General features: G+C 42.6%; 1 protein-coding gene across 9 annotated transcripts in view; it reads right to left on the bottom strand.

The window, feature by feature from the left end:
- Positions 1-12420, bottom strand: part of PPFIBP1 (PPFIA binding protein 1) — a 201737-nt gene extending 189317 nt beyond the window's left edge. For 7 of the 9 annotated variants that reach the window (XM_040234602.1, XM_040234612.1, XM_040234606.1 and 4 more), the window contains exon 1: positions 12198-12420. The gene's annotated coding sequence lies outside the window, so the exon portion shown is untranslated. Of the gene's footprint in view, positions 1-6354; positions 6419-12197 lie in introns of all 9 variants that reach the window. The other 2 variants (XM_040234603.1, XM_040234609.1) reach the window with 2 other exon arrangements.
- Positions 12421-12804: the final 384 nt, after the last annotated feature.

Below are 12804 nucleotides of genomic sequence, written 5' to 3'. Positions count from 1 at the left end.
TGGGACTTCCCCGGTGATCCGGTGGTTAAGAATCCTCCTTGCAATGCAGGGATGTGGGTTCAGTCCTTGGTTGTGATACTAAGATCCCCATACATCATAGGGTAACTAAGCCTGTGCAGCATAACTACAGGACCTGCCCCCTCTGGAGCCCGCGCCCCACGACTAGAGAGTCCATGAGCTACAATGAAGGTCCCACGTGCCACAACTGAGACCCAATGCAGCCAAATAAATATATACATATTTTTTAAGTCAATCTTCTTCCTCAAGTCCACAAGTGGTCCTCCTGTTTGAAAACTGGAGCCCAGAGCAAACAGATCATCTCTTTGTTAAATGTAAATTTCCACTGGTGAAGTTACCAAAAAAATTAAGTACTGGCACAAATTTCTTAAAATATTGTGTATTTCAAACCATACCTGTCTGTAGCAGTCTCCAAACCAGACCAATGAGTCTGAGAATTCTGCTGTAAGGCTGAGCCCACAGGAGATCAGAGAAAGGACCAGGCAGGCCTTGTACCAAAGGTTTATTTGGAAGATCTGTCTAGCCACAAGGTGCAGAATATAGGCAAGAGACTAACTGCATAGTCTGTATCAGAGATGATGAGGATGTAAACTAAGGCACAGGTAGAAGGAAAAGTCATTCAGAAAACACTTGAAAGGCAAAAATGACAGGGCTGATGGCCAGGAGAAGGGTCTCTAGGACACTCCACACAAACCTGACCCATTGTAAACTTTGATAATGAAGCTGAGACTTCAAGATCAGAGGGTAGCTCAAGCTTAAAAGTGAGTTCTTTAACTTCCCAAAGTGAAAGTGAAGTCACTCAGTCGTGTCCAACTCTTTGTGACCCCATGGACTGTAGCTTACCAAGCTCCTCCCTCCATGGGATTCTCCTCATGAACTTGTAACCTGTATTCACATACAGAACCCATGCTCAGAAAGACCCCATATCTGGTTTAACACTCTGCTGTCATCATCAAGATTCCTAATAATTTAAACTTTGAATTCTTTTCATAAATGAGGTCGAAATTCCTCATAATTTAAATTTATGTTCTATAAACAAGGTCAGATGGCACAATGGAGTGTGCATGTAAGCACAGAAGATCTGTTTAATAAGAGTGGCCACCATTCCTTGCCACCCTATTCATACACAATGTTTGCAAGGCCCCATAAGCACAGAACTTTGGCAGGCTCACAATGCATCGAGTTCAGCAGGACTCAAAGCGAGTTCAAGGTAAATGTGCTACAAACAACTGAGTGAGCAGGTGGGTGGGTGCTGACAGCCACAAGAGGCCATGCTTTCCTTTCCATCCAGATTCCGCTGTACATGCAGAAACAAGGCAGCGTGTTTCTAAGAAACAAAAACAACCAAACACTCCTTTCATATCCTCGCTTACTCCTGCCACTCCCCTGCATTAACCAACCACTTGAGCTGACAATGACAGCACAGGAGAAGGAAAGACAGAGCAACTCCATGGTTCTTTTTCCTTTCAGTCTTTCCTTCCATAAGCCAAGACTAATAGACTGTGCAGATTGAGATGTGAAATAATGGTAGCCAGGTTTGTGCAGGGTTTCCTCTGTTCTGATAAAAATATACAAATGCAGTTACAAGCCACGAAACACTACGAAACGTGATTTCAGTAATTCTGTGTAGTTGTTAAATGCTCTTACATTTGCATTTCACACTGGCATTGCATAATAGAAAGATGAACAATAAAATTCACGCTGATGATTTTTATTTTCACTTCACTCAGAATAACATTAAAGCACATAAACACCATGACAAGTAAAGAGAGACTACGGAAGAAAAAGAAAAGCTTTTCCTGTTAGTACCTTTTACAGCACTTTTTCCTGCTTTTTGAACAAGAGGGTCACACATTTTCATCATACACTGGGCTCCACAAAGTATGTAGCTGGCCCCACTAAGAATCACTGAACTCAAGAACATTATGCCCAGATCTAAATATGCTGCCCACACTTGGATACGTTTATGCTGACATCAGTTAAAGCAACCCCCAAAGAACCCACCTATGAGCTGATGGGAGTGGTGGTGAGTTTTAGTCCCATACTCTTAAGATTGCTTTAGACCTTTTCTCATACCACTCACATCACTGCAACAACAAATCTGCTGAAACACTGCAACCCAATGTCTTTCAGCCAAAGATCTTTCTGAGTTCCTCTCATGACCTCTTGCATTCGGTTTACACGTTAGTTACATTCTAAAGGCAATCAACGTTCTGCTGCTGCTGCTGCTAAATCGCTTCAGTCGTGTCCGACTCTGTGCAACCCCAGAGACGGCAGCCCACCAGGCTCCCCCGTCCCTGGGATTCTCCAGGCAAGAACACTGGAGTGGGTTGCCATTTCCTTCTCCAATGTATGAAAGTGAAAAGTGAAAGGGAAGTCGCTCAGTCGTGTCCGACTCCCAGTGACCCCATGGACTGCAGCCCACCAGGCTCCTCCGCCCATGGGATTCTCCAGACAAGAGTACTGGAGTGGGGTGCCACATCAACGTTCTAAAGGCAATCAACATTGACATCCTCATCTTTCCTATGTCATCTCTAACTTCAACACTCTGGGGAAGGGTCCCGGGATGGGTGGGCTGGGCAGACCCCTCTCTCCCCCTATCGAAGATGCACAGAGCCAGTTAAACCGGAGCATGTAATGATGCGGAGGTCTCTCTGCTGGACACCTGCCTCTTTCAGAGTACTCCATGGTGCTCTGTGGCTCAGTGTTAACCAAACCCAGCCTGTGGTCCCAGACCCAGGCTGCCTCCCCGTCACTCAGAGCTCTCAGATTTCCCCTGGGAAGTTGTTCTGCGAACCATTCAGTCTGGTGTCTAAAAATTCCTTCTTCACATACAGTCAGGTATCCCTCTGTCTCATTTCATTCCCCTCTTCTTTTTTTGTACCACCACTTTCCACTTCAATAAATTAATTTCCTGCCTGGAGATACATCCTGGCAAATGTGTCAGCTTGCATTGTTTAGATGAGAGACTTCTGTCATTCTTTCAAATGTTTCCTCTGTCTCAATAATCCTGAGAGCTCTGCGGAGCCTGAGTTACTTGTCTATGAATTTCCTCTCACTGCCTCCTATTAGACTGGGGGAAAAAAAAAGGCAGACTGCCTGGGGTGAACTCACTCAGCTCTTATCTCTTCCAATCACATTTCTTTCCTCAATTTCCCGCATCCTTTCTTTCATTCTATCTGAAGAAGCATTTTCACAGATTTCAAAGCTAACCCACATTCTCCACGTAATTTCAATCTATCCCTTTCCTTCCCCCTTCTTGTTTGCTGCTTTCATATTACCCTTTCTGCCTGGACCATCATCAAACCCACACTGTCAGAGCACGTCTCTCCCTGTTCAATTCCTTGAAAGGCTGGGCTAACAAGACAGCCTTGGGTTCATCACCTCCCATGTCTTCCTCAATCTTCTGTACTCTGGATTCCGTGGCTACTGTGCCGAAACTGCTCTCCTAGCCCACAGATGAGGGCAGCTGCACTCGGGGCCATTTCTCAGACTTGTCCTATAAGAGGTCTGCAGCACTGGATGGAGGGGATGGTCCACTTGTGCTGGGCGTGCTTCATTCCCTTGCCACCAGCAACCTCTTCCCTTCCAACCTCCCTGGTTATTCTTGCTCAATCACCTTTAATAACTTCTTTTCTTTGGCCTGACCATGTCTACATGTCAAGAGTTCCCTGTGGGTTGTGTACTTTCTTCTCTTTTTATTCTACATTCTCTTCTTCAGCAAGTTCACCCACTCTTACTCTTTAGGTAACAACCCTACAGAGATGGTCTATCACTCAAGGGTTTTGCCTACACTCCAAACCTAAATGTCTAAATTCGTGCTTAACATCATGATGTGAATAGAATGAATAACTAACAATTCTAAGCAGCTTTTAACATGTCAAGTACAGAACTAAGCCAGAGGCAGTAATATGAAGTGGTTGAGGTTACTGACCCTGGAGACTGTATCTACCTGCATTTAAATCCCTGTCCAACACACAATATGTGTGACCTTGGGAAATTCACTTAGCCTCTCTGTGCCTCAGATTTCTCATTGGTAAGAATAGGAACAGTACCTTTTCTTAGGGATGATATAGGGATTAAATCTAAGTTGAAATATGTCAGACAGTTAGAACAATGCTTAGTACACACCTAGTAGGCATTAGCTATTATTAATACTGTTGTTGTTGTTCTCCTAAAAACCTAATGACACAGGTTCTATGATTTAACCCATTTAGACAATGAGAAAATGAAGGTAAGTTATCCTGGGTCATGATGAATTGCAAACTCTAGATGTTTAAATCTTCTTTTTCAGATGCTTAAATCTGAATTCATCATATTTCCTATTTAAATTCAACTTTAGCTGTGTGCCTTTCTTGATTAAAGTTGTTCTATCTGTCCTCACTCCATTTGCCACATATACCCCTCCTAACATTCAACATATTATTTCAAGAGTCATTTTTATAAAATAATAATAGTTCTTAGATCCCTCCCTACCTTACCAAAAACCCCACAACTCATTTTAAAGCATAGTCTTGTCACTCTTTTTTAAATCCCTCTAAGATCTGGCTTTAGAATATCTTACCTCTATTAACAATACTGATCTTCCTATCTTTCTCTACAATTATATTCTACATTTTGTTCCAAACCCAAGGATGTTCATGTCCCCCCAGTGTCTCAACATTTCCTACTCATCCCATTCAAATCCCACCTTCTCTAGCAGGACCCCTCTAAACCCAATCCTTTACTATTTCATAGCGCCATCTTCTACCACTTACCTCCAAGAAGCCCCACAAACTGATTCTTTAAACTTTAATACTCTTTATATTTCAAGAGTAATTCATGAGGCTGTAAAACAGACATAAAAAAATTAAAGGCCCCTCATCTTTCCCATCATCTTCATCCTATCCCCCACAAATCACTCCATTTTAGAAACTTTTTCCTGCACTGACAAATATAACTTTTTATATGCATGCTTGGTGACTTTTTTCCTTAAAATACATATAATAACCATTTGTTTAAATCTGTATATTTTCCCCCAACTTTCTAACAGCTAAGTAGCTTTCTAAATCTGTTTTTCATTATGGTTATGTGTAAGGAAGATCATTCCATTTCTTCCCCTATCTTCTCTATATGAATATACTTAAGGGTAAAGACCATGTTTTATTTGCCCTTATATTTCCAAGAGGACCTTGTACCAAGGCCAAGAACTGTTTAACAAAATAGTAACAATATCTGTCATTAATCCAGTGTTCACTGTATGCCAGGAAAACCAGTTAATGCTTCACATATATTATCATATGTAATTCTCATAACCCACCCAATTATTCCCATTTCACAGAAGACAAAAATCACATAGTTAAGGACAGAAGAGTCTAATTTACATTTGTCTGACTCTGGAGCACATCCGCTTCATCTCTTTGCTTATAGGTAATAAAACTGTCATAAGAACATCTTTTGCTTTTTCAACCAAAGTTGGGAGAACATAAGAGTTTGGAGTATTCCAGTGTAGGTAGATGGGGCTGAAGATAAACAGATGGGCCTTGGAATGAATGCTAAGTAGATGGAGGCAAGTGGCTGCAGCCACAAAGCTAACCCACCATTCAGTTGTTCAAACCATGTTTACTGAGAACCTACTAAAAGTTAAATTACTTACCTCCCCTTCTTCAGTCTCCTCATTACGGTATTCTTTAGTAATAGCTGCCATCATTTATTAAAAATCTATGTGCCAAATGTGTCATTATTATTTCTATTAACATTTTCTAATACTGACAAACTTCCCTGGTGGCTCAGACAGTAAAGCGTCTGCCTCCAAGGCAGGAGACCCCCTGGGTCGGGAAGATCCTCTGGAGGAGGAAATGGCAACCCACTCCAGTACCCTTGCCTGGAAAATCCCATGAACGGAGAAGCCTGTTGGGCTACAGTCCATGGGGTCGCAAAGAGTCAGACACGACTGAGCAACTTCACTTCACTTCAATACTGACAAAAATTCCGTAAGACAAACACCAGTACCACCATTTACAGATAGGAAAACGGAGACCCCAAAACATTAAATTTCTTGTCAAGATTAGTCTGTGATGAATAGCAAAGCCAAGATTCAAATTGAGGGTATGCAGGGTTCCAAAGTCCGACCCTTTTTTTAATCATCCAGGATGGTGCCTTTCAATTCTGAGCGAAAAGAACTATGACTTCTTTAAAAATTAAACTCAGTCAGGATCCCATCTGGCTTCAAGTATCAGACCCAACTTCTGTGGTTGAATCAAATGAAGATTTATTTTTCTCAAAATAAATCAAGAGGTGGGCAGACCAAGTCTGGTAAAGCGTTCCAGAAGGCCATCAGCTTCCCAGCCCACTTACCCCTCAAGCTTCTTGAATTTGGTCACAAGACGGCTTCTGCGGTTAGAAAGCAGCATCCATTATCCTGGAAGAGAGAACGAGAAGCACAAAGAGCAACAGCCTAACAGGCAAGAGAGTCTGTGGAGAACCCCTCCCAGCTACCTGCATCTTATTGGCCAGGACGATGTCACTTAGACACCGCCCAGCTGCAAGGGATTCTGGGAAATCAAGTTTTGGTGTGGGGGGCGGTGTGTGTATGTGTGATTCTGGGAAATCAAGTTTTGGTGTGTGTGTGTGAAGTTTTGATGTGTGTGTGTTTTGTTTTGTTTTGTTTTTACCTGACCACCAGTAAAAAGTGGGAAGGATGGAAATGATTGCGCACCTAGCTATGTCTGCTCCACAGGGTAATGCAGAGTGCAAGCCATCCTAGAGAATCAAGGTACCTTGAGAAGAAAGCAATAAAAGAACTTTAAGTCTATGTTTAAAAGCCCTCTTGGTTGGGCAAAGTCACCCACTGATGGGAGTGGAGGTCGGAAGAATGTAAAAGTTTTACAGATGCATCCAAGCAGCTGATCCAGAGGAAAAACACTGAGACCCAGGTGACTTCACACAAACTGTCCTGGCCGACTCACAGGTTCAATCACTGTTTCCTGTGAGTCGTCACTGTTTCCCTTCCTCCCACTCACTCGCTGTCCAGAGTTACTTGAGACGAGAGCTTACAGGCTCCTCCGACTCTTCCATCATTCATAATAAAAAGTAGAGTGTGTTCAAATTTCAGTTCAAGCAAAATAAAATCCTCGACCATGTGTTATTATGAGAAGCATTATCTTTACAAAAAGATAATGGTTCCAGGGATATTATGTATGCAACCACAGCCACACTCTCAAGTCACTGTATTAAGAAAGTAGGACATAGAGCTTTAGGCTGTTTACATTTTCTTTCAAAGTTCAAACTTTTCTTATAGAAACCTCATACAATTCTGCGATGAGAAGATTATATTTGTGAAAAGATATATATAGAGAGAAGGGTGACACAAAGCCAGCAAAAGGACTTCTGTGAGCTATATCCTAGGCTCACAGGAAATACAAGATGACATGAAATAACATTCAGTTATACAGTTCAGAGTAACATGCATGCAAAGGAAGCAGTAAGAATTCCCAATGGGCCTACCTACTTCTTTCCAGAACTACCTTGTGTGCCTAAAGAATTTGGCCACTTACTTATGAATGGACTTGTCACTGAAAACAGCATCTTCAGTCTTTCTCTCTCATCAGGTAAAATTAAGTTTTCCTTTGCTATCCCACACGCAACACTAGGAATCAGCATATTGGCTCTCGAACTTGCATTTGTTTTTCTGTCAAATGCTTAATTTCTCTAAGTTAAAGGGGAGGTGAAAAGACCTAGCCTTACTCTGGAGTTCAAAGGATGTCCACAAAATCTACAGCCAGTCCCCAAAGTAATGGTATTTGATCTTCTTCCTTCATGGTCCATATCAGTGAAACAAGTCTTTACCAGAATGACTGATATTCAGTGCAATCTGAGTTCGCACAATTCCTTCGGTCATGGGCATTTTGGGGTGCACCACCACACAGAAACCACCACCTGATGTTTCTATTCTGAACTCATTACGTTTGCCAAGAAAAACAAGGATGTGAATGTGGGCCAGTCAAACTGTGAGTCATATCAAGTTCCAGGGAGACACGCAACCAAAGTTCAGTCACAAACTAAGACAACACACCCACCTGGATCCCTCAGAGTCCAACCCCACATTTCAGAAATAGAAGCTCTCCAAAGAGAAGTGGTAGAGGTTTCACTCAAACCCTCCTCTTCTTCAAAAGCTGCCTAATGAGTGTGTAAACTTAAAACTCCTGAAGGGCCCACTTTTTCATCTAAAATCCAGTTGTTTGGTGTCTTAGATCCTTAAATATGGGGCAAAGTATTGATGTAAAAGAAACCCTCACCACTTGGCTTTTTGAAACATCAACCAATGCCAAACTGGCATCAATAATTACTGTTTAAATAAAGAGTGTAAAAAAAATAGAAAAGTGTTTGTATTTTCTAGGGTGGGTTAGTTCAGCTTTCTTTTTTTAATCCATTAGCTCCATTTAATGAAGCATCAGTCTTTATGGTAGTGATATATGCGACAAAAGTTATAGGCTTTGGGCTAGGAAAATCATTCTAACATGTATGGCAATGAATGTGAGAAAGTGATGACATAATACACTACAGATTCAAGGAACTACATTAGCCCAGAGCAGTTATTGGATAGTGTCAACATGGGGGCAGCTGGATGACTGATTTAATTGTGAAATTACCAACTTTTAGTTGAAGGGAAATGCTGGCCAGAGGACAGACACTTTGTTTCCTTTGTCCTAAAACAACACCCAGTGTCAGTAACCTTAACAGCTTTGGATCGCATACTTAAACCCATCTGTTCCACCATGGTTAAAAAACAACAATAATATCATGGTTTCCTGAAAGATTTCACAATCGGATGCTCAACTGGGATTTTTTTCTTACTTTCAAAACTAATATGACTTTCTAAGGAAATCTTTGGGAATAAAAAAAATGTCATAATTATGTATTGGGTTGGCCAAACAGTTTGTTTAGGTTTTTTTCCATGTTACAGAAAAACTCAAACTTTTTGGCCAACCTAATACTATCTCTTGCCTATGTGTGCACCTTAAAGGAACATTTCTCTAGTATAAAGAATCAAGACACAGACCCAAATGTGAATGGATATTCATACATTCATTCACTCATTCATTCACTGTTTTGAAAAGGTAATTCAAATCAGATCAGAAACATGTAATAATATCTCTGAAAAGACAAGAGTGATGAATGAGGTCTTTTAGTTAACAGTTTGAAAGATGTGCTTTTGAGGATATAGGTATTTTTTAAAATGGGAGATGAGAACCTCAAAAAGTTACTTTTAATGTGACAAATTACCAACATAATCTAAATTAACTACAAAAGTACAAATAGTTCATGAATATGAAAGGTTTTAAAAAGAAGTCAGCTAGTAAGTAACTGGGCGGGGGTGGGGGGAGGCGGAGAATTGACCTTGTTCAAATTTATCTCCTGCAAGCACAGTGAGCAACAAAAAGACTACCTCAACAGTTAATGAAAGCTCTCTCACTGAACTTGTTTCCAAAAAATGACTAGAATGCCCCTGAAATTAGGCACTTGACTTTTCTATTTTTTTTACACTCTTTATTTAAACAGTGTGCCCTGAATTTCAAGTCAACATCTGTCCACAAAGGCCAGATTATCCCATTTTTTAAAGGAGCTATCTTAGCTGGTCAAAGAATTCAACCAAAACCTGATTCTACCTTTCTCAATAACTCAAACATCTTTGAAGTTTTGTCCTTTGAACATACAGTGTTTTAGTATACCACATCTGCCTCCTACACACAGATGGAGAAAGAGAAATGTTGGTTAAAAGTAAGTATGTAAACTTAAAGGTTGCTACTCAAACTGCGAATGCAATTTAAATCTTTGTTATATTTAAGTCAGTAAGCAAGGACCCATTTCTTGGAAAGAATTATAAAGCTGAATTTGGAAAACAAGGTAACATCCTAAAGACGCTACTTGACTGGATTTTGCAGCTTTCTTTCCGTATTACAAACAGCAGTCTGCATACTCCATCAGTCAAGGCTTCAGAGAGCTCTCACCAGCCCACAGGAATTCCACCTCACCTCCCAGACTTTCCTGCTGAAAAAGTGCATTGGAAAATACAGTGTGTTTTATGAACTTCTACTCATGGTAAAGAATCTGTCTGTAATGCAGGAGACCTGGGTTTGATCCCTGGGTCGGGAAGATTCCCTGGAGAAGGGAATGGCTACCCACTCCAGTATTCTTGCCTGGAGAATCCCATGGACACAGGAGTCTGGCGGGCTACAGTCCATGGGGTCGCCAAGGGTCAGACTGGACGGAACAAATAACTCTTTCACTTTCACAGAATATAAATAGCAAAGACTCGGTCACCATTATTTCAGTGACATTAGCCAATTTCTGTTTCTCAGTCCAAAACACAGACCAAAATTAAAATACATAGGCTTTTTCAGTGAAGCACACCTCCTCTTTGCAAAAAAAATCTACTCTTAATCCATCCTGTGCAAATTAAAAATTTTAAGAACAATACAGATCCAGGTGTCTCATGCATGCATGCATGAGTGTGTGCTCAACCACTTCAGTCATGTCCAACCCTTTTGCAACCCTTTGGACTGTAACCCGCCAGGCTTCTCTGTCCATGGGACTTCCCAGGCAAGAATACTGGATCGGTTTGCCATTTCCTCCTCACGGGGATCTTCCCCACCCAGGGATTGAACCCATGTCTCTGGTGGTTCCTGCACTGCAGGTGGATTCTTTACCACTGAACCACCAGGGAAGCCCTTAGGTGTTTTATAAACAACAGCAAACAAAACACCTCTTTTTTGCCCTGCAACCTAACTGGTATCTGGCTAGAAAGACGAGAACCCCATCAACAAAGTCCCAGGTCTCCACACTTCCCGACCTGGGTTTATTAGATGCGATATTGTGGCTTCTTTCTTTCCTCCTCTCCCGGAAATGCCCTGACGTACAGGCACCTGGGATGCAGCTTTTGATTCACAAAGAAGTCCACGCCCGTTTCCTCCCGACCTGGCAACAGAAGGATCCTCACTGCTGAGGCACTCTGGTGAAAGAAAGGGAAACTTGACTCGAGAGTCCCAGCCCAAATACTTTCTTTGCTTCCCCAAAAGAAAGAGCCTTCAGCACTGATAAGTGAGGGTTCTCAGTCAGTGTATGAGGTCAAGTTTTTCCCCAGAAAGTCAATCATACCCAGTTAGTGACCTGGGCACACAAAATCACCAAGCAAGAAACAGCTAAAGGGTTTGAGACTGGAAATAAAAAAACAGAATTCTGTACTTCTGCTGATCTAAATATCCTTTTGCTCCCAACAGGCAGTTCCTTTCCCTACATACCAAACTGGGACATGAGATCAAGTTCTTCTTCTATTGCTCCCTGCAATTCTTATTGAAAGGAAGGATCTGTTTTGACCCCACATGTTGAAAAATTCATGTTCCTATAATTAAAGAGTTTGTTTGCCACGCCTTCAGCCACATTTCCCAGTTAAAACTCCCTTCTCTAAAAATGATCCATGAAAACAACTACCAGCTCTCGTCTTTCTCTGAAACAGCCACAGAAAACAGATATGAAGGTTCTCAACAGCCTTTCTAACCTTTCCAGATCACAACGTTGGCAACCAAAGGGATCCTCCGTTAAGATGTGAGAGAAAAAGAACCGGCGTTGAAGCATGCCCCCAAGAGACCGGTTTTCCCACAAGCTCATAATTAATACACTCCAAGTGAATTTCTCACGTTCTGACGGAACTATAAAAAAGGATTTCTTATATTATGATATAAAAAATATGAATAACAATGACAGACTTTCATTTAAATGTAATAGACCACAGGGGAGCCAATAAAACACAAAAACTTTTGTTCTCTCTCATCATAATTTTTGAGTCGATATTTCCTAAACTTTTTGTGACGTTTTAAAATAACACACACACACACACACACACACAGACACCACACTTCTCTGATTGGGGTTCTCAAGTATTATTAGGAGACTGGGGAGGGAGCGGTGCTTAAGGACACGGACAAGATCTCACACGTCCAATCCTGGAGGTATTTTTCACCTAAAAGCTAGTTGGGAGCCCCAGGAGTTAAGCCCTACCCCACCCACCAAAAAGTGCCTGCTCCCACTGGGAAACTGCAGTGAGCTGGAAAAGGAAATCGAGCGGTGAAAAGGAGGAGCAGCTGCAACCACACAACGGTGCCACTACACTCCGGTCCCCGAGAGGAGCCAAGCGCCCTTACCTGGGGGGAGGAGAGCCGCCAGCACGAGTTGCAAAAGTTGTGCTTCACCTTCGCCCGGAGTTCAAAGCGCCGGCACTCCGGCCCCGCCGCAGCCTGGCTGCCCCGAGTCCTCTCTCGCCCCGCTCCCGCCTTCCCCACCCTCTCGGCCCTACACCATGTCAGGAATCCGGGCAGGCACCGAGCTGGGAGCTGACATCACTCCCAGTCCCAGGTACCTCCCCTCCCTCGCGCCCTCCCACCTCCCTCCCCGCGGGAAAGAGCCAAAGAGAGCGCGCGGGAGGGGTGTCGGCGCGCCGCGGTTCGCGCTGATTGGGCCCTCGGACTGTCACTCAGAGGAGCCCACTAATTTTACACATTCCTCTCTGAGCCCGGCGCTGGGCTGGAAGTGGGTGTTGATGGAAAAAAATGCTGCCTTTCCTGCTATCTGTAAGGGAAGGAGAATCATGGTACGAGGAAGATCCTTGCAGGTGGTGTTTTAAACTTTTCTTGGCGCATTTCCCAATCCCCCAGGTCAGAAACGAAACTAACCTATCCAAGCCCCCCTTTGAAGGAAAAACTGTCGCTTGTGTGTCACGGGCAAGTCCGAGTCCGGCGGCGCGTGCAGCAG

The sequence above is a fragment of the Oryx dammah genome, unplaced genomic scaffold (assembly GCF_014754425.2).
Source record: "Oryx dammah isolate SB20612 unplaced genomic scaffold, SCBI_Odam_1.1 HiC_scaffold_29, whole genome shotgun sequence".
Lineage (NCBI taxonomy): Eukaryota > Metazoa > Chordata > Mammalia > Artiodactyla > Bovidae > Oryx > Oryx dammah.
This window is presented reverse-complemented; position numbering and strand designations above follow the sequence as displayed.